This window comes from Centrocercus urophasianus, unplaced genomic scaffold, assembly GCF_019232065.1.
Source record: "Centrocercus urophasianus isolate 14NV4802_14NV808 unplaced genomic scaffold, USGS_Curo_1.0 seq_10, whole genome shotgun sequence".
Taxonomy (NCBI): domain Eukaryota; kingdom Metazoa; phylum Chordata; class Aves; order Galliformes; family Phasianidae; genus Centrocercus; species Centrocercus urophasianus.
Genome location: NW_024884142.1, coordinates 72,794,572 through 72,817,443, shown reverse-complemented (window position 1 = coordinate 72,817,443; position 22,872 = coordinate 72,794,572).

Below are 22,872 nucleotides of genomic sequence, written 5' to 3'. Positions count from 1 at the left end.
TTTTTTTTCCCCCTCTTACACGGAAATCCACACATTTCTTGTCTGTTTGTCTGGTTTTGGTCACTTTTTTTAAACTTTGTTTCCCTCCCAGCTCTGGAAAGTTTAGGAGTTAGGGACCTGGTTTGGCTGCATTGACACACTGAGTTGACCACAGAAGTTCTAAGAGCTAAAAAGAGAACCCCGGTGCTGCTCCAGTCAAAAGCTCGGCTCAAATGTTTTTTAGCATATAGAAGTCCCTGCTTCTATAGACCAAGACACATCTAACCAGCACCAAGTGGCTGTGTGCTGCCCTTTCAGAAACAAGCCAAGAATTTACTACAGCTCCTTGAGCAAACAGTATCTGCAAGAGAGAAAACTCCTCTGGCTGCCCCCTACCTCCAAAAGAAAAGGCATCAACTGGGCGTGCTATTAGATGCAGGAGTTAGCATCCTGCACCACCTGCCAGCTACACCACTTCTGTTCCTCTCCCCTTCTGATTTGTGTCTGAAGGGTGAACACAGAGAAATATAGAGAAGGGTCCTCAGTCTGTACAGCTTGCACCAGAGAGGCTGTGCTTTGGGTGCTCTGTGATTAGGGTTTGGCTGAGGTGGGCTGAGCTGGTCGGAACACCACGAGCAGGAGACTTGCTGTCTGACAAGATGGCAGGATTGTTTCAAGGGTTAAAGACTTAATGAACTAGGGAGAGACTTAATGAACAAGTGTGAGGGTGACAGTATCTGCAGTAAGAAACAAAATAATATTACTCAAACCAAAATGAGAGAGCTAAGCCTCCATATACACTTCTGTTTCATTCTCATTACTTTGGGGCCAGCTGCATGAGGTATGTGCAGAAGGCCTTCTGAACAAAGCTGTCAGTGCTCAGACCTTCACAATTCTTTCTCAGCAAACAAAGGGGACAGGACTGTGGCCTTGTGTCTCACAAACTGTGGGCCTGGGACCATGGTTTGCCAGGCCCTCAGCAAGAGGCTGCAGGGTATATGCATGCTATGTTGAGGGTGAAGTGACCTAAGCGTGGCTGATCACAGACTTACATTTAGGCACTGGAATGGGCTGTCCAGGGAGGTGGTGGAGTCACCGACCCTGGAGGTGTTCAAGGAATGTTTGGACATTGTGTTGAGGGACATGGTTTAGTGAGAACTATTGGTGATTGGTGGATGGTTGGACTGGGTGATCCTATGGGTCTTTTCCAGTCTTGGTGATTCTATGATTCTATGATAAGCAGCAGTGCCACAGAGTATTCCTGCAACCTGATGTCCAGGTTAGCCAGGCAGCAGCTGAACCATCAGAAGTTCTCAGTGTGTTGCACTGAAAGGCCAGCTAGAGGTCCTGGTGCTTGTCTACACCCACTGGTCAGGACGCCTGCAAGAAAAGTGGAGTTGGGAGCTCATGATACATGTGAGGGTTTCACTTGTACGCTCTGACCAGCCCTAGTTATGGCTACAGAAGAGCACATTTACAGTAGCGAGGGCCCACAAGCTTCAATAACATTACTCCAAACTTTTGGGAAAAATCAGACTCTACAATTTCTTGTAAACTAAAAAATCAGCTGGCAATCGGTTTCTAGTGTATTTAAGTGTCTGCAATGAAGTCCCTGTATTTTGTAGGTTAAATTGTACCTTTAGCCACAGCTTCCTAGATGTATATGTTACTCTAATCAAGAAGGTATTTCTTTTGAATGAAAGTGAACAGCTTAACTTTACTGTCATCAGAGTAGGGAAAAGAATTAACTGACCTTTATTATGTCACTAAAGCGCACATGACTCTAAATACATAGATTAAGTAGATTTGCAGAGCAAGACCACACTGATGGTAATACAACTTCTATGAAGTATTTTTTGTACAGAACTGTACCTTCCAGCCTTCAGGCAGAAACTGTGTTTACTCCATGGTCAGCAGTTCCTGAGTGCTACCACCATATAATTATTAATGTTTCACAAAAAGTCCAGCTTTCTTGGTCTTCATGTAGGCATTTACATTCTCTTCCAAGGAACTCAGATGGTCAGACTCGGCGTGGACTAATGTCTGAGGCCTTGGAAAGAAGTGGCTTGACTTTGCTGAAGCCATTCGCTGCCGGTGGCCCTCTTCCACGCCTCGTGAATCTGTAATGATAAATCTTTTTGTGCCTCAGGGCAACTTACATTATGTTACCTTGGGTAAACACTCTTATGCTTCCCCCTCCATCAACATGCTACCATAAATGCACCTTTGTAGCACCTTCCCCATCTCCTCTTCAGAAAGAAGTCTTTCTCTCCCCACTGCGATCATGGTTCTGTTGCATTGGACGCAGTACAAGCATGCCAAGAGATGAATGATACCAGCTTTCCCAATTGGGAATCACAAGTACCTGAAGCAGACTAGTTTTTCAGAGATGAACAAGCTTTTATGATGAGATTTACAGCTTGCTTTGTATACGAATTCACATCTTGGAACAACATGGGTTCTGTGTGGTATTCGGTGTCTGAAGTGGTCAGATTAACATACAGGTAGTGCAGTCTGGATGGGAAAAGGAGACAGACTAATGATAGTCAAGGTACTGATCATCTTTCCCCTTGGACTACTTCCACAAGAGGCTGCTACAAAGACTATTTTTTTTTCTTTTTTTTGGGGGGGGTGGGAGAGGCATTAAGTCACAATGAAATTTGGATTCATTTTGGCAAAAAATCTAATGCCAGTCTGTCACTGTTGACCACTGCCATATCCAGCAAAATGCTAGAAGCAAGTAGGACTTGGCTTATTTTCAACTTGCTGACATAACTGTCATACTAAAATTAGTTGCACAGATTTGCATAGTCTTGAATTCCATTTTCCTGAACTAGCAGAAATCTCTACTGGGATATTTGGCAGTTTCACAGCTACCCTCACATAAAATAACTGATTCAGAAATACAAGATTTTTTTTCAAGATATGAAAATCTCCTTACTATGCTGTTACAATTATTTTCCCCCTCAGGGAAATAAATATATCTTGTCTATAAAACAATTAAAATATCCATTGAACTTTTAAAATGTACTATTCCTCACAAATTGCTCGTTTCTTTGAGCAATGCCCTGTATGCTGAAAATAAATAAACTACAGAGGAAATTAGGTGGAAAGGAGCATAAAACTGAAAAAATACATTTAACTATTTCACTTTACCTTCAGGAGAAGACATGTTTAAACTAACACATTCTTCACAAAAGCAAAGTAAATATTACAACTAATATTTGAAAACTCTCGCAGCATGGCTATGTCATATGCCAAGAACACTAACCTCTACAAAAATAAACTTCAGCAGTGGATCCTGGTTTTTCACTGTTGCACTATATGCTGCTCAGACGTATGAAAACTGAAGGAAAAAGCTTCTTATTGGCAAAATAGAGCTCCTCCTGACTTGAATTAGCTTTGAAACGTCTTAAAGTTCTCGTAATTATACATAATTGAGGCAGACAAGCCCATCAGCTTTAGGACAAGGGATGAGAAGTACATGGAAACAGTCTGAGATGAAGGAAAGAGGAGCCATCGTGGATGGGAAAAGCACCCATGACTGCAGCAGCTACTTAATGATGTCAAAGGTAACATTTTCACATCCTTGCCTGTGCTCAGCTTCCAGCAGGCCCCAACAGCTTGGGATGACCCTAGATGGGCAGCTTGGGGCCCTGCTCTCCAGATCACAGAGAGAAAACAAGTCCTGCTCAGACTGCTGTGCTAAAAAGTAGAATCTGAGCTCAACAATCAGAGTAAACAATTGTTCAAAGACCATCTGGGCACACAGAACAGCAGATTCTGGTTCTTTGGACTTAAAAAAGGGCAGAATACTACTTTTAATGATATACTTGGAGCAGCTTCCAGCCACACCAGTGCCGAGGTTGGGAATATGTGTATAGGTTCCTCTGTCTGCTGCTTTTTGAAAGCTTGTGGTGGAAGGTGGTGAAATGAAAATTACAAACTTTTTTTTTTTTTTTTAAAAAAAAAAGAAGGTAGGGAGAAAAATGCTAGTCTTTCATTTCCATCACTTTTTCTCCAATAGCAAAAGGTGTCTGCAGAGGTGTTTAATGTCAGTCTGTAGTGTGTCTGTCTGAGGTTTGCATCAGGATGCTTGGGCACTGACCCTGCTCTGAGGAGGAGTTAGCCAGAGGACCTCTGAGGAGTCTGTTACCCTCTGAGCATATGCCAAGTTGTGGCACTGTGCCTAACAACCTCAGGCAAAAACAGACAAAGCTTGTGCCCATTTTGGGTGGGATAGAAACCTGTTTCAGGAAAGTATGCCTGCAGGGTAATGGTATGCAAGGCTGCAGGCTGCAGTGGGAACTTGTGAACTAGAGGAGACCAGAAGAGCTAGGTTATTCCAGAAAGGATGAATCAGATCCCAGTGAAAAGTTGAACACCTGGGCTTAAACACAGTGCTGAGCACAGTCTGAACTGATCTTGCCACAAGGCTGGTTGTAATGCAAGCATACTGTAGAGAGGCAAGCTCAGCTAGTACAAAGCTTTGTCTGTATCAGAGAAGATCGAACGTGACCTGGTAACTAAGGGGCTTAGCCAAGAAGGGCCTGGGAGGGGTTTAAAAACCCAAACAATTAAAACATAGTTTACAACAGGACAAATGAAGGTGATGTGAATGATTACTTTGAGCTCCTGTAGAGCTGCTGAACTGTAGCTGTCCCAAACAGTCTGCAAGACTCTGGGCTAAACAAAGACACAAGGAGGTCAGAGGAAGCCAGTGACTTAAGTTGTCCTTATCATACAAACATCGTGTTAGATTCCTAATGGAAGGATTTTCTTCTTGAGGCGAGCTAAGCATACACAGCAGTAGCTCAGATGCTGCTGCATTCCCTGTGCAAAGGGGCAGCAGCAAGAAGTCCTGGGCCAGAGTGACATGGGGACAATGACAGAGGGACCTGCCCAGCAGTTTTCAGCAAGAAAGAGTGTGTTCCTAAACTGTATGCACAGCCCACAAATAGGTGGAGCAGCAGCATAAAAAAGTGATCCAAGGGCTTCAATCTCAATGAGCTGCAAGCAGTAGAAAGATTTCTTACTGATTTCACTTATCTTTGGATTGAAGAATGTAGACAAAGACTATGGAATGTAGATTCATGTGAAAGCTTTAACCTGCTTCAGAGTCTGTCGTGTCATGAGATCCTTTTTCCATTCCTGTTGGTGATAGGCAGTTTTGCAGCTTTTTGTTGGGCTCAGAGCACAGAGGTTGAACAAAGGATGAATATGAAAATGATTTGTATTCACCCCGGATTTAAAATAAAGTTTTATAATTTCCAGGTTGTAATTTGCTGTGATTCCCTAAAGCAGTAGCAGATGAATCTAAACAGTGCACGGCCTGTGGTCTGTCCGCAGCATGCCCACATCGTCCTGCTCTCAGACATTCCCGTGACGGCCAGCCAGTGAGTCACTCAACCACAGCTCCTCATCGCCAGCAAAGGGAGCTCACCTGACAGGCAGTCGTACTCCTCCCCTCGTTCATGCACTCACTCACTTCTGCCAGGGGGGTTCCTCACCCCAGCACAGGCGGTGTCTCCACAGGGCTGTGCTGAAGGTCTCTTCAGAAGCCTCTCCTGTGATGGCTGGGGGCTGATTCACTAGAAAACAGATTTACAGGGCAGTGAAACATCACACGCAGCAGTTAGGAACAGCATGCACAGAGTCTCAGCTACATACATCTGCATTCCAATCTGGAAATAACTTGATGATGTGCCTCAGTGGTAAAAGGTCTGAGAAATTTTTGTTTGAATCACATGCAGCTGACTGCAAAGAGAAAAGCCATTCTCTTTACAGATTACAGTCAGCTGGGAAAGTAAGCATTCAGAGCAAATGCTCTTGAGTGATACAGCCCTTTTTTCTCATTGTAGTTTTGTTGAGTTTTACTCAGCAGCACGCAGTGAAAATCCTCTAGATTCAAGATCCATGCATAGATGAATTTGGTACCTTTGCCTAAAAGATAGCAAATAGCTTTTGTATTCAAACTTACAGTTTTCGGATTGGAAAAAAGAAAGTGTTTCTATTCTTTTCTTTCAAAACAAGCATAGAACTTTCAAGGAGCACAGTTTCCACCTATCAGAGCACACACAATCTTGAACTGAAAATATGCAATCTGAAGAAACAAAGAACAACAATATTTGTACAAAAGCTTCTTGTCTATTTCTGTTCTAAGCACATTGATGGCTATAGCTGTCCTAAGATCAAGTAATTCCTATACTCCTTCTAAGCTGACTTACCTGCAGTGTCTCTCATTTTCCATGAGGCCGTACCTATGGCTGACAGTGATCTGTATTCTCCAAAATGGCAAGTTTGATGATTCCCAGAGAGGTAACTTGCAAGAGTTTTTCAAGCAGAGGTGATTTCACAGCAACTGCAATTGTGAAAATGAGAAATTATGACTGCCAACTACTGAAAGTGAGAGAAACTCCCTCCAGTAGAGAGAACATGAACAAGGACCATATGTAAGTCCTTAGCATTGATCAGCAAAAACAACGATGAGTTGGTTTTTTTGAGTGTTCACCAGTTTTGCTTAAGTACTATGTCACATTCTCAGGATCTATAAGAATCTTCTGTGATTCTTTACAGTACAGTTCATCAAATACTGATATTTTCTGTTTCATCACTTAAAGCAGCTTTTGCAAGCCATAACTGTACAGCTGTTCTTCAGTCAGTTCATCATCTTCATTATCACATATTTTTAACAGTCTAGAATAGATCTCTACTAAATAACTTAGTCCTGCTCAAAGATAGGGCTGACACGTTGAATTCCTGCTACTTGTTGTTCTATTATTTTCAAATTGAATGTTGATAAAGGTTTTTTTCTTAAAGAATTCAAGTATTGTTTTTAGTGCAGAAAGGATCTAGGTGATTTGACAAGACAATCAGACTGAACAAAGTTGTTTTATAAAGCTACACAAAGATTTAGTAGATTCACAACAACAGTTTAAGTAGTTCCTTATATTTGGAGGTAGGGTTTATAAAAAAAAAATGAAGCTCCATATTCGTAACTCATTTATTAGAAGTGTTTGTTTGGAATCTGCATCCAAATCTCATGTTCTCTCTCTCTCTTTCTGTGACCCCAAGGCAAGCAGTACATGAGGTTTACTTTCTGCTCTGTTCAGGAGAAATTGGGGAGTTCTGCTTAATTTATGCATATTTTAGACTGCTGTAAGAGCTCTGATCAGCAGCTTTGGTAAGTATGCCTTTTTCCTTTCTATTAGAACATGTTTGTATGGATTAGCTGAGGCTGAATTTGCATATAAAGTACCCCTGTTTAGCAAGTAATTTTCTGGAATTTAGCTCTTTCCAACTGTTTCTACAGTAAAAATTTTGAAGCGCACTTAAGTGTTGTTTACAGATTGATGGCTTATGATTCATATTAGGAATAAAACTCAAAAAAGTGTTTTGTCTGAATTCTCTAAGTTTTGCATGGAAAAGAATAGTGCTGCAAGAGCTGTAACAGATTCTCTGCTCCTCAAAGCAGGGATCATTTTTTTTTTTAAATTGTTTAGTAAAAGTTTGCTGTAAACAGATGTGTAATGGTTTGTCTCAGGTACTGAAAAGAAGTCACTGTGACCACCTAGTTAAATACTATATATATGCTGAGCACTCCATTAGCTAGTTTTCACTAGTTTTAAAAGAAAGATGATTTAAGGCATCTTTTTCTTCTCTTGCTGTGTAGTACTCTTCATTACATGTCAGCCCTTATCCTGTAACATGAAAGCTTATCTTCTCAGCAAAGGAGGCTTTGAGTTCTCTCTCACTGGTAAAGTAGTTTAGCACTATGCCAAACTGGAAACTTTCACCCTTCCCCTGGGGTAAATAAAATCTCTATAGCAAGAGTTCAAGTCAAGCAAGTTCTTTGCTAGTTACTCTTTCCATGAGTCACACACTTCTCCAGAATCTGCCCAGCTCCTTGTTTCAGCAAAGCAAGATCAACATAACCCTAATTGTATTTTATAGCTGAAAAGGATACTAATTTCTAATACCAACAAGAACAAAAGCCCTCTTCAGTTACAAACCAAACTTTTTGCGTCTTTGCCTTCTGCAGTTTCTTTCTTCACTTTCCCATAAAGCTTAGCTTTCCTCTCGCTGTTTTCCTAGGTCTGGCTCTCTAATCAAAACAACGTGCTTACCTTTTAAGTTTCTCACATAGATTATTTCTCAGCAGCTACCAGTCTAACAAATATTTTTCACTGGAGGGAGATGCTCTTCTTTTCTTAAGCTATCTGGTCACACATGCATTAGGGAATTACACTGGTCACATGATCATCCTCCACAGTGCTCCAGTGCATAAGGCTTAGACTGAAATCAGCAGTGGTGTGGGGGTGTACATGGAGCTCGGTTTCAAGGGCCAGCACTGCCTGTTACAGCCCTCTTCTAATTTGTAATAATATTCTTACCTTGGGGAAAACTAATGCTCTTTGAGTATACTGCTGATCCCGCAATCAATTAATCTTGCACAGTGTCTTAACTATTCTATACAGCCATTGTTTCCATATTCCAAGAAGAATAATAAACATTATAGGAAAACATATTTTTATTTTTATAATTAAAAGAAAATCGGAAATAGTACCTCAGAGGGTAATCTGTTTTGTCCATAATGGGAAATACAGGACAATGAACAACATCTTCCAGGGCTATGCATTATGGCACATGGGAAACCTTTTTTGAAAAGTAAGAAAACAAGATGTTTGAAAGTACAATGAACACTTAAACTGAGCGTGTGGGTGAGAAGCTGTGAGCTAGCTTTCGTCACTGATGGTGCTGATTCCACATAATATAAATCCATTTGAAATACTGTGCAGAGCAAGCAGAGTGGTCCCAATGGCGAGGTTTGATTTTTATCAGGTATTATGTGCACCAAGGTCTGTGTATTGTCAAAGAGGATCTTGTCATAGACAATAATCCCACTGAAGCTCTTGGAATGTTTTCACAGTTCCATTTTCCAGGATATCCTCAGAAATAAAGCTGGTGATGTCTAGGCATTGTGGAGGATGAGTTATATTCTCCTGACTCTCAGTAGTAGGTTAAGTCACTAGGTAGCCTGTTGAAATGCAGTTACAGTAATATTTTGGCTGCCTAAATCTGTAATGTAAAGATGTTTGGAGTCACAGGTTTATGAGTGCCCTATTGTAATGCAAGCTATAGTGCAATGTACTTTCAACTGCAGGCAATTAATTATTATTTGTTTATCCTTATTTGTTTTACTAGGCCTCTTTATTCCTACCTACAGTTTTTTACAACATACAAGAATAAGCATTATTAGCATTTATATCTAACAAATGCCAATATACTCAGAAAAAGAGCCAAGCACCATAAGAGGTTTTGCTTTGTTTCAAATGTACAATGGTGTAGAAAATAAGCATATGTTTTTGGTTCCTTTTTATCACTTTAGAGTGTTGTCTGGCTTTTCCAAACAGTATATATAAATACTATTATATAACCCCAAGATAGGAAAGCACTTGTTTAAACATGTGCATGCCTACAGTATCATAATTTGCAGAGACTCAGAGTTGGCACCATGTTCTGACATGGAAATTTAGGGTTGCACCACATGTACTAAACAATTGCTCTAATGTTTGAAATACAATGGCCATACTGTTTTGTTTCCAAGTTCCTTTAGGAAAAATCAGTACAGAGTTTTTGGTACAAAATTACCACTCTAGGTACAATAGAAAAGTATTCAGTGTATTATTTCTGAATACAGACATTACTTACAACACTGTAAAAATAAAAATAATTTTTAAAACCCTTTCAAATTAAAGCTTAGGCACAACATTTCTAGTGCTACTTGGGACTCTGAGATTCAGTAGGCACATAGTGGTAGCCTGTGGATGCAGAAGTCACAGGTGGAAAGCTGAAACACAAACAAGGCCTCTCTAGAAAAAAAACAAATCTCCAAGTTAAATACGCCGGTTTCATTGTTACAAACTACCGAGTTGACCAGGCACCTTGTTCTACGACAGCCAGAGGAAAACAGGTTTTGGTACCGTATTGAAAGGTAACAGTGGAAAGAGGGAGGAAAACAGCCTGGTAAAAGATAGCTCCCGGAACTGGATGCAGTTGCACCATGGATGGCTGTGTAACTCTGCACATCCTGCTACTCTGTCAGCCCTCAGAAGTTCTCACAAAACCTCAAAGACTTTCCCAGCTTAGTCTTGCAGATTTTGACACCTCTCAACCCCTCACAGCACTGTAGGGACCACAAACCAGGCATGTCTGCATATGAGCTGAAATAAGGCAGAAAGGTTTTGATGATGTATTTATACTAATCTTGTATCTTGATAGGAAGTCATCTCTCGGCTTTCCTGGTGACCAGAATCGTCATCTAGTCTCAGGAAAACCTACTTGTATGGAAAAATTGCACTGACCAGAGTTCCATGTACTACAAAAGAACACAGCAGTCTGTCAGGAAATTTCTCTGCTGAGCTATAAGAAAGCAGCTCAGCTGTTCAATTTTTTTCCTTTTTTTTTTCTGGCAGACTTGAAAAACGTGAGCCAAAAATCAATCTTTGTAGCTGTAGAGAAACTCTATGGTCCCTGTTGGATGTGGCTCTGCTAGAGAGAAACTACTGATAGATTTAAAGGAATGTTACAGCAATTACTTGTGCCCTGCACTTTAGTAGTTCTCAGCAATAACTCCACAGCTAACTGGGTTTAAACTGACACTGCTATGGCACCCCATCTGCCCCAGGTTCATTTTTAATGCTGTCTAGTTCTATTAAGCGGCTAATAATACTCGCACCTATGCAACACTTTTCCTTTATAGACTACAACAGACTGACACAGCTGTACCCCTGTTTCACACAGGGGAAAATTCAGGGGAAGTGAAGCTGATGCTGGACTTTCTAACGCATGCTGCAGTTTGGGTGGCAAGAGGCTGACGGATATTACTTGTTTTTTTCCTCTGGTGTGCTGGAAAAGGGTTTAATTAGCCACAGCAGACTTCAAGTGTGCAGGCACTTACAGAGCTACAGGGTTCCCACACATCCTGCAGGTGCAGCCTCGTGCTTTGGGCGCTAGGGGCTCAGCAGGTGCCAGGCTGCACCCTCCCACCATGGCTCTGCTCAGCCCCAGCACATCACTGCAACCTCCACAGGTTGGTGTCAAGTCACAAAGATAAGGAGAAATAAAAAGGAGGGGGTTGCACAGCCTTGGAAAAATTGTGGGTGGCCCAGGGGGAGGCAGAGAGGGAGGCTGTGTAAGGAACAGGGTACGCAGTGCTGAAACTTGCAGGATGGTGAGTGGAAATGCATTCAGGGAAAAAAAGAGAAGGGGGACACTCTTCTACCCAATATACTCAAGTTTCAATCCAGCAAAAAATGTCATTTGAATCAGGGAGCTGGAATACAAATGAGGTGCAGTGTGCACCTGCACCAGGCAAAATGTCAATTAAAATTGTGCGGGCAGATTTACACCTGGAATTCCCTATTCTGAGTGCCTGAATTGTATGCCTGAATTGTGCAATCCTAAAGCTTTTCAGCACTGACATCTGTCTGCATTCCTGCCCTGTGCTGGAAACAGAGTTATAGGTTGGTTCTCCTGATTATTATGCCCACGTAGGTGTAAGCTTAACACAAGAGGAGGCTGAGCTCCTACCACTGCATGTGAACAACGACCATAAGGCAAGATTCCAGGGCTAGATGGGTCAACAGTATTTTTACAAGCAACCCCACATCATCTAATTGTCATCATACACAGATCAACTTTCATGTTCACAGAATGGAGAGTTTTGGCCCTATTACTTCCTTGTAAGGCCACCACTGAATTTCAGTGCTCTGAATCCAAGACATCATCCTCTTCCAAATTCCAGTCTTAATTTATCCACAGCCAGTTTATATCTGCTCCCTGCTTTTGGTGTGAGAATTTTCTGTCCATCTTTCTGAAGTTCAGGGCCTTTCCAGAGTGGGTAACAGGTATGCGAACTTAAGGACCAGTCTAGTGGTACATCATCCATGGGTTAGTAGTAACTGCTACATTGATACAGTATTCTGTATTCACACTTTCTACAGCTTGCAATTCTAACTAAAAATGCATTAATTTCCTTTATGGAGGTGTAGACAGTGTTCTTGCCTTCAACTACTGATTTTAATTAACGTTACAATCAGCTTTAATGTTTAAGAATTATTTTAAGCAGACTAAAAGATTTATCAGTTAAATAACTAAGCTTTAGCCTTAACAAAACGTTTACATAACAGGGAATTAAGGTTTAAATAACCCATTAGTTTAGAGAAATCACACTTCATTCCTAAGAAGACACTAAATATGCAAGAAGTTAGTTTGATAGGGAAACTTATCACCTTAAAACAAGAAATACTGGAAAGTAAATAGTTACTTGATAACTAATCTTATCAAGGCTTGTGCTGAACAAGAAATACATGTTAGGCCCTTCGGTTGAGTTCAATATAGTTTTTATGTGGTTTAAGTTTCAAAGCATTTGTATATTTACTAGTCAGATTGATAGGTCAAAAAAATCAACAACGAACAAAAGTATACCCTAAGAATAGGCTATCATGCTATCATTCTTACATAGCATATGCATCCAAATCCTCCGAAAAACATAATCTGACTCTCTAAAACAGTTACAAGAAATCCACCAGCAGCTGCCTAGGTTCTGATTTGTTTACAAAATTAGATCATTAATTTAGGTGCAACTAAGAAGGTAAATTTGGCCCTCCCAGTTTAAATCTCAATCTTCAAGTAATGTTCCTGTTTCCTATTTTGTTACGATACCCTATTTACCAAGAAATTCTGAGTTGCTGGAAAGCTGTGCTGTCAAACAGTTGGCACAGCCAGTCAAATGCAGGACTTTCTTTTTAAAATTAATATTGCTGTTTGAGGCCACAGTGTGTGTGTGGCTCCAACTCAGCTGTTCAGGATAAGGGAGTGGACAAAGGCATGTCCTGCCCTCTCAGACCTTGCTATACTGCTTCTGCTTTGTGAAGTGACAGAAGGGCACAGGCTGGGGGATGCTCCTGGGAGCTGACGGACAGAGAGACTTCCGTTTCCTCAAAGCTTCTGACCTCTTATCGACGTGAGCCCAGGCCAGGCCAGGAACACGGGGTGCGGTGAGGAAGCTGTGGAGCACAGCTCAGCTTCACTGCCCACGTGCCTGCTGTATGAGGGGTTGCTCCTAGCAGAAGCAGGCCCCTCTGAGGGCTCCTCTCCAGGACTTTTCCTGGAGACTAAAAAGTCAGTCGTAACCATTGTAGGCAGAGAAAAAATTCCTGCCTAGCAGCTAGGAAGGGGAAACAAGAAAAAAAAGTACAGGCACCCCCCCACCCCCTTTGAATCTTCAGTGACATCTGAGTGAGTGTACATAAAGAAGAGCGCTGTTGTAACTCTGTCAGCATGGGAAAGCAGGCAGAAGGCAGGGAGCATGCACACGGGAGGTACACACAAGCTCCTAAAAATAAGAGCCTATAAATGCACTCCAGAGTCAAAAGTAAGTGAAATGTTTTCAGAAAATTCTAAAGGGAAGAGTGGAAGAAAAGCAGAGCAGCCCTCTGGGAACTCTGCTTTCTTAAGTCATAAAAATCTCTGTTTTCCCTGTCTGGAAAAGTTGTGCACAATGCTCAGAACAATATGTTTTTATTTTCAGCCTTTTAGACCAAATAGCCATGAAAAAAAAAGCTCAGTGTAAACTGCTATGAGTGGGCAAAAAGTCCCGCCTTTTAGTTTTGTGACACATTTTTAAAAGCTGGAGTTTGAGACACAAAAGTAAAATCATTAAACAAAATTAACAAATAAACAGTGTATTACAGAAATGCATCTATTTAACTAAAACATGCTTTCCTAATTGCTGTAGGTTTTTTATGCCGTATGTATAAATATTTCATGTCCATTTATGAAATTCACAGAAATTCAGAATCTCAGAATGGCTCAAAAATGGAGATGACAAATGTGTTATTAATAAACCATACAGATATATTTTACTGAATGAAACGGCTTGAAAACAAGCCAGACTTCCAAAATGGAAAGCAAGATACATTTTTTGCTCCTCTTTTTTTTCTTTCTTTTTTTTTTTTCTTTTTCCTGAAGGCATCCGACTGTGCAGGAATGCTTTGTGGAGAATTTAAAGACGGACAAATAATCAAAAACTTGGTAGAGGACAGAGCAGCAGACTGTATTAATTAAACCACAATTATTTTTGTGGCACTACTTGGTTTTGCACGGCCATGCAGTATATTCACACATATTGTGTCTAATCCTACTATCGTGAGATAGACAAAACTCTAGACAGCAGGAATTTGGCTTGGCTAAGTCAAGCACAGTGACTTATTTCAGATGCTGATATCTGCTTCTTAAAAAGAAGCATTGTTAGCTTTTCCGGTATGTTCTATAGCCGTACTGAATGAGACTCAGATTACGTGGGTGTGCTCAAGGGAAACCTTTAGACAACACCCAAATATTGCAGACATTTATAAAGCCATTAACAAAGCTTTGCCTGGATGTGCTGCTGCATCTCCAGCTGAACTGGGTCAGAGACTGAAGCCCCTCGGAACCCTCTTAGCTGCTCCCTGTTGCTTTTTCCTTTTTCCCCTTCCAGAGATTACCCTCCTCTGAGATCTCCCTCTGTCACTGCATGTGTAGGTTGACACTGTGAAATTCTGCAGTTGCTGTGACTGCTTCATCATTAATACCCCTCAACAGGTACTCACCTTATGGATAAGATCCTGATTTTATCTCTATTACTTCAACTAGGGATCGGCCTTTTAATTCTTCATGGGTATGGAGTGGATTGAGCTTGGTCAGAGGGCTTGCTGAAGCTGGCACTCACCACAGTGGCTAAGGCTGGTGTAGGAAACCAAAGTTTATAGAAGCAGAAAATAAGCAGAGGTACCCTTTTCCATGAGGAGTGGCAAGCCCCTCCTGATCAGCCCTCTTGAGAAGTGGAAACTTCTGCTCCAGCTCACTGAGCTAGCCCTTATTCTCAAACTCTGCTGCACCCTAAATGCAGACTTCCTTAGATGCCAATCAAAGGCAACCTTTTATTCCTCAGTTTGACACAGCACGGGATGGATGTTAAGGAACAGATACAGATAGGATTTCACCACATTTGTTTATATTTATATTACGTGTGTGGCAGGGTTCCCTAGAAATCTAACAAATTGTAAGTGGGGGAAGAGGTGATAAGAGGTCGGGGAGCTTTGGCAGGCTGCTGCTGTAAGCCAGTGTTTGCTGTGCATATGTCATGTGTAGATCCTGTGCAAAGGTCAGAGCAAGGTAAATACTACAATTCCTAAAAGGTCTTTGCACAATTAACATTTGAAAAATAATATGTATTATATAAACTGCTATGTTTTAAAGAGGCCAGGAAGAGGAGAAGGTAGCCTGCAGCCAGGAATGTGCTAATTAATGTGTACAATAGAAATATTAACCAAGTGACCTTAGGGGTGGGAAGGAAGGCAGGAGGAAGGGGAAAAACATGACACAATACCCTTAGCATTATGTTAGAATCCAGCACCATGAGAAACAGGACAGATAGACAGGAAAACAGCAGTTCTGCCATCTTGGCTACAAAAAGCTGTCCTTACTAAGAGAATAGCTCTGCACCTAAAAGCTGTGTATAATAGGATGACTCACTCCAAGCCCCAGACAGTGCACGCTGAGGCTGGGGTGAACAGAACAACCGAGCCTTCACCCTTGAGAGCCCTTGGAGACCCTAGAGAAGATATTCATCATACGTGTGACATGCATATGCAGTGAATATTGTTTAATAGTGAGTTTTGTTTTCCTGTTTTCTCATTGTAGATCAATGGCTTAAAGTGAACTTGTCTTTTTAACCTCAGTCTACAGGAAAATCTGACTGAGTAATCTCACATATTAAAGCATTCTGTTATTTACAAGCATGGCAATGTTCAAAATTTTTCCTATAACCACTGTCCCTACCTTTGTTTTCCAGGATACTGTAATGGTACTACAGTGAGCCTCAACTTAGCCTCTCCTGAGCAGCCTGTGTGGCTATCTCTAAGTGTGAGCTGAGGAAGCACCTGCCAACATGCTGCTTTGGTCAGGAAAATCCTCCAGCAGACTGGGTGAGTCAAGTACAGAGCCTGCCAAGTACTGTGCGTTACAAGGGAGTTTCTAATGAAGCAATGAAGCCCATGCATTGCTTCCATTTTCTTGCTGCTATGGAGGAGCGTCCTTAAGTTGTGGCCCCATCTCCTGGCTTGTTCCATTTAGATCTACCAACTCATTTTCCTTTTCTGCTCTTAGCTGATCTTGCAGATGAACTGCTCTGGGCTCTTCCTGCCAAAAAACTCAGTTTGTCTCTGTCTCCTTTTCCCCAGCAACACCCTTCCATGTCTGTGAAATTCCTCATCCGGTTGTTTCTGTCCCTTCTTCATGACCTGACATCTTTACCAGCCTCTCATGCTTGGGCTGTTGGGGCATACAACGCTGCGGCTTAGGACTGGACTGACCTGGCAAGAGCAAGGAGAGGTGCCAGTAGTGTCATGAGGAAGAATGATGGAGAATTTTAGCCAATTTTTGACACAAGAAAATATTGCCTTAGAGTAATTCAGAGCTCTCATAGCAGTTTGGACATATATACAACCCTCACACCTGCCCATAACTTGCTTGCATACTGTATTTTTCTAACCGTTTTTTTCCTTATGCTTAGAATAGCATTTTGAAGTTGCTCTTAGTCTCAGCAGCAAGATGAATAGGAAGGATAGCTTTAATGGATAGTTTGCACAAAGGGTAGGATTCAAATATCAGCTCCTAGTGTTACAATTATCTAATTTTTTTTTTCCATGCAAGGACCCAGTCAGAGGAATTCATGCCCATACCAAAATTCTTTCAATACCTTTGCTGGCATCTGTTGATTATAGCCTAAACAAAGGAACAGAATGGGTCTTTTCAGTCTTTTAGCAATTCATACGTAAAGTCTTTGTTTCTGGAGCACAAGAATGAAGCTCGTCCCCAGGAATAAGAACAGTAAAGAGAGACCTCAGTGTAATTCTGTTCCTCTTCATGATTAACTGCAGTTAGTGAAAAACAGACATCTCTTTCATAACCTTTAGGTTCCTGGAAATGTATTTGAGTCATACCAATTTGTCAGCAGAACAGGAGCTCCCAGCGTGACAAAGTTAAAAGAGACTATGCTGCTCTTCGACACAGTGAGCATATTCTCAAGGGTGTTATCAGGTAGGATGGCTATCCTATGTCTGCATAAATCCTGAGCAATTACTGCTAGAATACTAGAACACAGGCTTAGTGCCTGCAGTTCAAAAGGGACGCTGATAAGTTAAAGAAAGTTCAAAGGAAGGCCACAAAGATTAACATGGGAGATGACCAATCTTCCTTGTCCTTAAAGCCCTGTACCAAAATCTTTATTTGTCCAAAAGACAGGAAAGGGACACATAGAGAATGACCATTAAAAGTGGACATCGATCCCCCAGAAGACCTGCAGCTCACTGCATATGGGATGAGGAAAGGTTGTGATAGGAAATGGGCTGGTGACTCACTTCTTCCTTAACACTATGATAGATAGCCCAAACCCATCAGCTGCTGGGCCAATGCAGTCCATACATCATGGTTTTGGCATAGGATTGCACCTTAACTGCAATGCATCTCATGTAGCTCTAATGCTGCTGCTTAGCCACCTGGAAAATAAATGTCCTAAATGAGAAACAACATGAATTCAGACTTCATCAAAAATAAGGTTAAGGATTGACATGTTCAGAGACTGATACATGTGTAACAAAACTTTGGTAACTTCTACTCAGCAAAGGATGCTGAAGATTGCTTGTTAAGAATATCCTCATCTCTTAAAGTCAGCAAACTCCTCGTGAATCTAATGCAATCTTTGGTATTTCAGAGAAGAAATCTCCTAAGACAGCTATAAACTCTTATTCTTCCCTCTCAATCCTGTTTTCCTCTGTATCAAGCCAGTGCATAAGTACTGCTTATTCACACAGCGCATGACTGAAGTTGAATAGCTAAGAAATCTCATTCAAATTATTCTTTGTTTTGCTATATTGAAAAGAACAAGTGAAAATGAGTGTACCTGTTTTTAAGTTCCTACTTTGAAAATGTTTGTGATGCAGGAATTTATAAAATTAAAACACAAAATAAATTCTAAATTCTTAGCAGTCCAGCTACTCTGGCTGCCTCTTTTCTAACAGTGGTGTGGAGCTGCCAGTGGTGTACACTCCCAAGTAAACTGTACAGGGCCTTCTGACTTACTGCAGGAAAAAACAAAACAAAACACCAAAAAAAAAAACATCCAGAAGCCTTTGGCCAGGATGACCCCTGCTAGCAGAGGTTTGGAACTTTGACGTGTGTTATGACACAGTGCCTTCTTTCTGCAGCCCATAGGTATGCAGAATAGCTACAAGGAGATGACGTGGGGATTTATGGAAAACTAACTCAAATACAAACATTTAAATAAAGCTAAATGCATCTTAATGAAACATCACAATCCCTCTCTGAACAGGAATCACATGACAACAAGGAGAGCTTCAGCAGCCACTAACATGGCTAGTGAGGTTTTATAATAACAACAGAATTATTGTATGTTACTATTAAATCCTCTGTCACCATTGATAGAATTAATCAAGTACTCCTCAGTACATAAACGCATTGGCAAATTACTCTTATTCTTAGTCAGCAGTTGTGGTGACAGGACTCTTTCATTCTTTGAGTGATGGATGGTATGTGTTGCTGCTGGGAGACAGAAGACAGAAAGTCAAGTTTGGGGCTTAGGGAATAGCCTAAAAAATTCCAGTGGAGCTTGTGCAATGTGTGAGAATCAACCAGATACAAAAGGAAAGGAAAAGCCCTAGCTAGTCATTGTAAGACAAACTTCGGATAGCTATGTGAATTATTTTCCTGCTGACATCACTGATAGCTGCTTATGGAAGTGCCATAATGTTTTCTAAGCATTGTTTGGATTTCTTGGCTATTTTAGAAACCACTTCAACCTCCAGGATGTCAGAAGCAATAACTTGCCAGGGAAGAGAAGACAACACCAAACATCCTCACAACAGCAAAGGGAAATGCCACTTTTCACACAGAGAGGAAAAGGAAAAACATTCAGGAGAGTCTTCCTCTTAAAGCTAGAGATCAGATATCGTAACTCTCTGTGTGATGGTCCAACATCACACAGAGAGTTATGATATCTGATCTCTAGTTTTAAGAGGAAGACTCTTAATTTTGTTGTCATGAACAACTATATCAAATTAAAAGGGAACAACAGAAAACAGCAAATAATCTCTGCTTGCTTTCTGTACCTTGACACACCATACCCAGTATCCCTGTGGTTTCCAGAAAAAGGAGAAAGAGCAGCCTGGGACATTAGGCAGATATTTTTTCTGAGCAGTCAGTACTTCTCCCCAGTGCTCTGCCCTGCTTCCAACAGCAGGCCTGATCCTGGCACTTTGAGTGCTGTCCCTGCACTCGCAGGATAGCTGGGCAGTGAGACTCAGTGCGAGGAACTTCACGTCTGTGCTGTGTGGACCTGACAGTGCCACCAACCACATTCCTGGGACCTGACACATGCTGGAACACCTCTTCTATGCACAGTTCTCCAATTTTGGCACATCCCAGTGGTTTTCTTAGAAAAATGATCTAACTATGGTCATACGACTTCAAAATGTAAAGCACACATTTTGGCCCCTCAGCAGGATAGTCTTTGAGCGAAAGCCTGTAGAAACATACTCATGTCGTTTTGACCACCAGAGGGGGCCTGCATTTTCCCAGATTCTCAGTAATAAACAGGGAATCGTCTTTTAGGAGAGGAATTAAAAGGCAAGTATGTATTTGTAATGAGGAGAGGACCTACAGACACTGAGTCATAGTCAACTGACTGTCACTGTCAACACAGTGACAGATGGACAAGGTAAGAAGAAAATAAGCAGATGTGGGATGAGCAAAGAGTGCTGCCACATATCTGCTCTGTAGCTGCTGTGCCCAAAAGGTATCCTGCTGAGGAAATTCTTAAGGAACAACAATTTTTTTTCCTGTGACTCTGAATACAAAACACAATGAGATTATTCCATTCATCGTCCTGAATCAGCGCCTTGCCCTGTGTTCATTTCAGGAAAAGTAATGCTATAGCTATGAGTCAGGTTTGCAAAACTGCCCTTAGATGTCTTATCAACATATCAATATCAATAGCTTTGATTTTAACTTCAAAATGAAACATTTTTCAATTATTGGTATTTTGTGAACATTTTTTTGTATATCTAAGACAATGTTGGGCATCCCAGCTCCAGTTCAAAGAATCTACTTCAGAAAGATAATTTCCAGCTAACTTCTACTTACAATGAGAAATCCAGGCACAAAAGTTTACATGAAAGAGCAGGAAAGCTCAAAGAAAAAAAAGATTCTGTCTTTCCTAAGAAAATGAACTGATATATAACAATATATTACAAATATTATCAATAACAAATATTGCTTTTCATCATTACCTACTTAGTTGGCACTGTACTTGAAATTTCAAAACCACTCGTTATCCTTTGCATGAACTTTACTGTTTTCTCTCTGTAATACGAACGCAAAGCATGTGTAATACCAAACCCCATGCCTGTGCTCTAAAGCAGCTTTCAACAAGCATCTATATAATCATATACAGAACAAAGCAACAGAAATTAAAATCCAGCATTAAATGTTAAAAATCTTGTTTATGTTCCATGACTATTACCATAAGCTGACTGTATAAAATAATGCCATTAACACCACTATCTAGAATTTCAAGATAGGAAAGTTGCTGCTACTTGAATAGCAATAGCTAATTTAGCATATTCTCACTTGGAAACACTGTACAAAGAAATCAAATCTTTCAGCTGGAAACCTCATTCCTAGAGTTACTGAGTAACATATAAATAGGACCACTTAGCCATATAACATTTGCCCCCCACCCTGACTTATTCATCTATCTGTAGCAGATATGAAAGCTTGTGGGTGGCCTGACATGGTCCTCATTCAATTTTATTTAATTACTCACTTGATTTCACTTGAAAGAACTATTAAAATGGCATCTTAATTGCTCAGTATTATCCAGAATCTCTTTCAAAGCCCATAAATGTCAAGGATTAAAAATGATGTCACTTTTCTAAATTCCCTATTCAGGGGAAAAAGAAAAAAAAAAAAAGAACTTCCATCCAGGCCAAAATAAACAAGCAAACACATAAAAATACACAGTCCTTAAGAACGGGATCAGCTCTCCTCCCTCCCCCAGTGCTGCACTACTGCTGCAAGCAGGATCTGGGAGTACGGATGCCAGATGAAGCTCTACAGCCACAAGGCCTCAGCAGGTGGGCAGCCACATTTGGGATCCTCAGACCCCATGAGCTGGAGGTTCACAGCCACCATCACGATGTCCTCCAACACAGGAACTGCCAGCCTGAGTCAGACCAAAGATCCATCTACTTCAATATCGTGCCTCTGACAGCAGACAAGGGCAGGCGCTTAGGAAGAAAATACGAGAACGAGGTATGTGTGTTAGAGTGATGCCCCCACCCCCAAATATCCTCTCTGCTTCCGACAATCAGCAGTTCAGGGATTTCCTGAGCCAGATGTTGCATCTGGATCACTGGTTTTAATAGGCAAATATAAACTATGATCCCAACGCAACCAGGGGGGAGATACAGGGGTGTGGCTGCAACTGCAGTCTGGGAAACACAGTAGCAAAAGGCAGAGTGGCTTCATGAACACAAAGGTTTCTGAGCCTTTCTGACCTCCATGCATACAAGTGTCATAAATTCCAGGCTGGCATTAAGGAGAATTAACTCCCATCACACTTTATAAAGCTAGATCATGCCACAAGTAGTCTTATGAGGCAATCTGTAGGTAAGGCCTGTTCTTACATGCACAAGCAAACGTACAGACTACATCTGCAAGCAGATGTTAATGGCAAGGTATATTGAATCTGCCCCTTACAAACCTCTCATGTAAGAGAACTCTGAGTGGATATCTGATTGAAATGAGTTTCAATCTAGCTGAGAACTGGAAAGACCTTGCTGTAGAAGCATGAAGCATTAGAGCAGTTAGCCATGAATTCGCTTCAATTGCTGCAGCCGCCTTGTGCAACAGAGCTGACATACACAGCTATAAGGAGGAGCTCTCATGGATCCAGAAATAAGATTTATTTTTACCTTTGGGGAAGGATGGAAATGAAGACCATTACCTTCTTTGGGAAGTTGGATTTTATTGTGCTTGATCTCCATGTAAGGCTTTGCCTTTCCTTTGTTTTAACTGATTTGAAAGAAAAACAATCTTTTATATCTGCCATAAATAAAATCACCTTCCCTTCATCTCCTCATCAAATGCTACTCACATTTTTTTTCTTTTTCTTTTTTTTGACGAAGATAGCCCCAAAATAACTGAACTTGGCAACCTGGCATACAAATAGTTCTAATCCTGGTGCACACACATGTTCAAGCTTGAAAACAAACTGAGTAAGATAAAAATAAAGGTGTTGGTAATTCTGAGTATGTCTGCCCAGCATCTGCTAAGATTTTCAGCATTTCCTAATTAAACTGCCCTGTGTTTTGTGACTTGACACAGATATACCTACCTGATCTGAATGCTCAGAATGCTCCACATGCTCCACAGCAGACAATGAAGAAAAGAAATGCTTTGGTTATCACAGAAGAACTTTGTGGATAGTGAGAGGAAAGGAAGAAATTGCCTAAGAACAGACACTGGAGAGTGTCCCAAATGCTTCTGCTCCTTTCTTCTACTGTAAGTTCTGCAGTTACTCATCACTTGACTCTAAGGGGTTCCAGTCTGCTATTCTGTATCACAATGAATATTGAACTAGTGGCATCACATTCCATTCCAGTGAAAGTGACTGAAAATCCTTCCTGTCTCATAGGCAGCAGATGTTTTACTCTTCTTTCAACTCCCCTTTCTTTTCCCTTCTCCCACGCCTCTCCTCACTCAGTCACC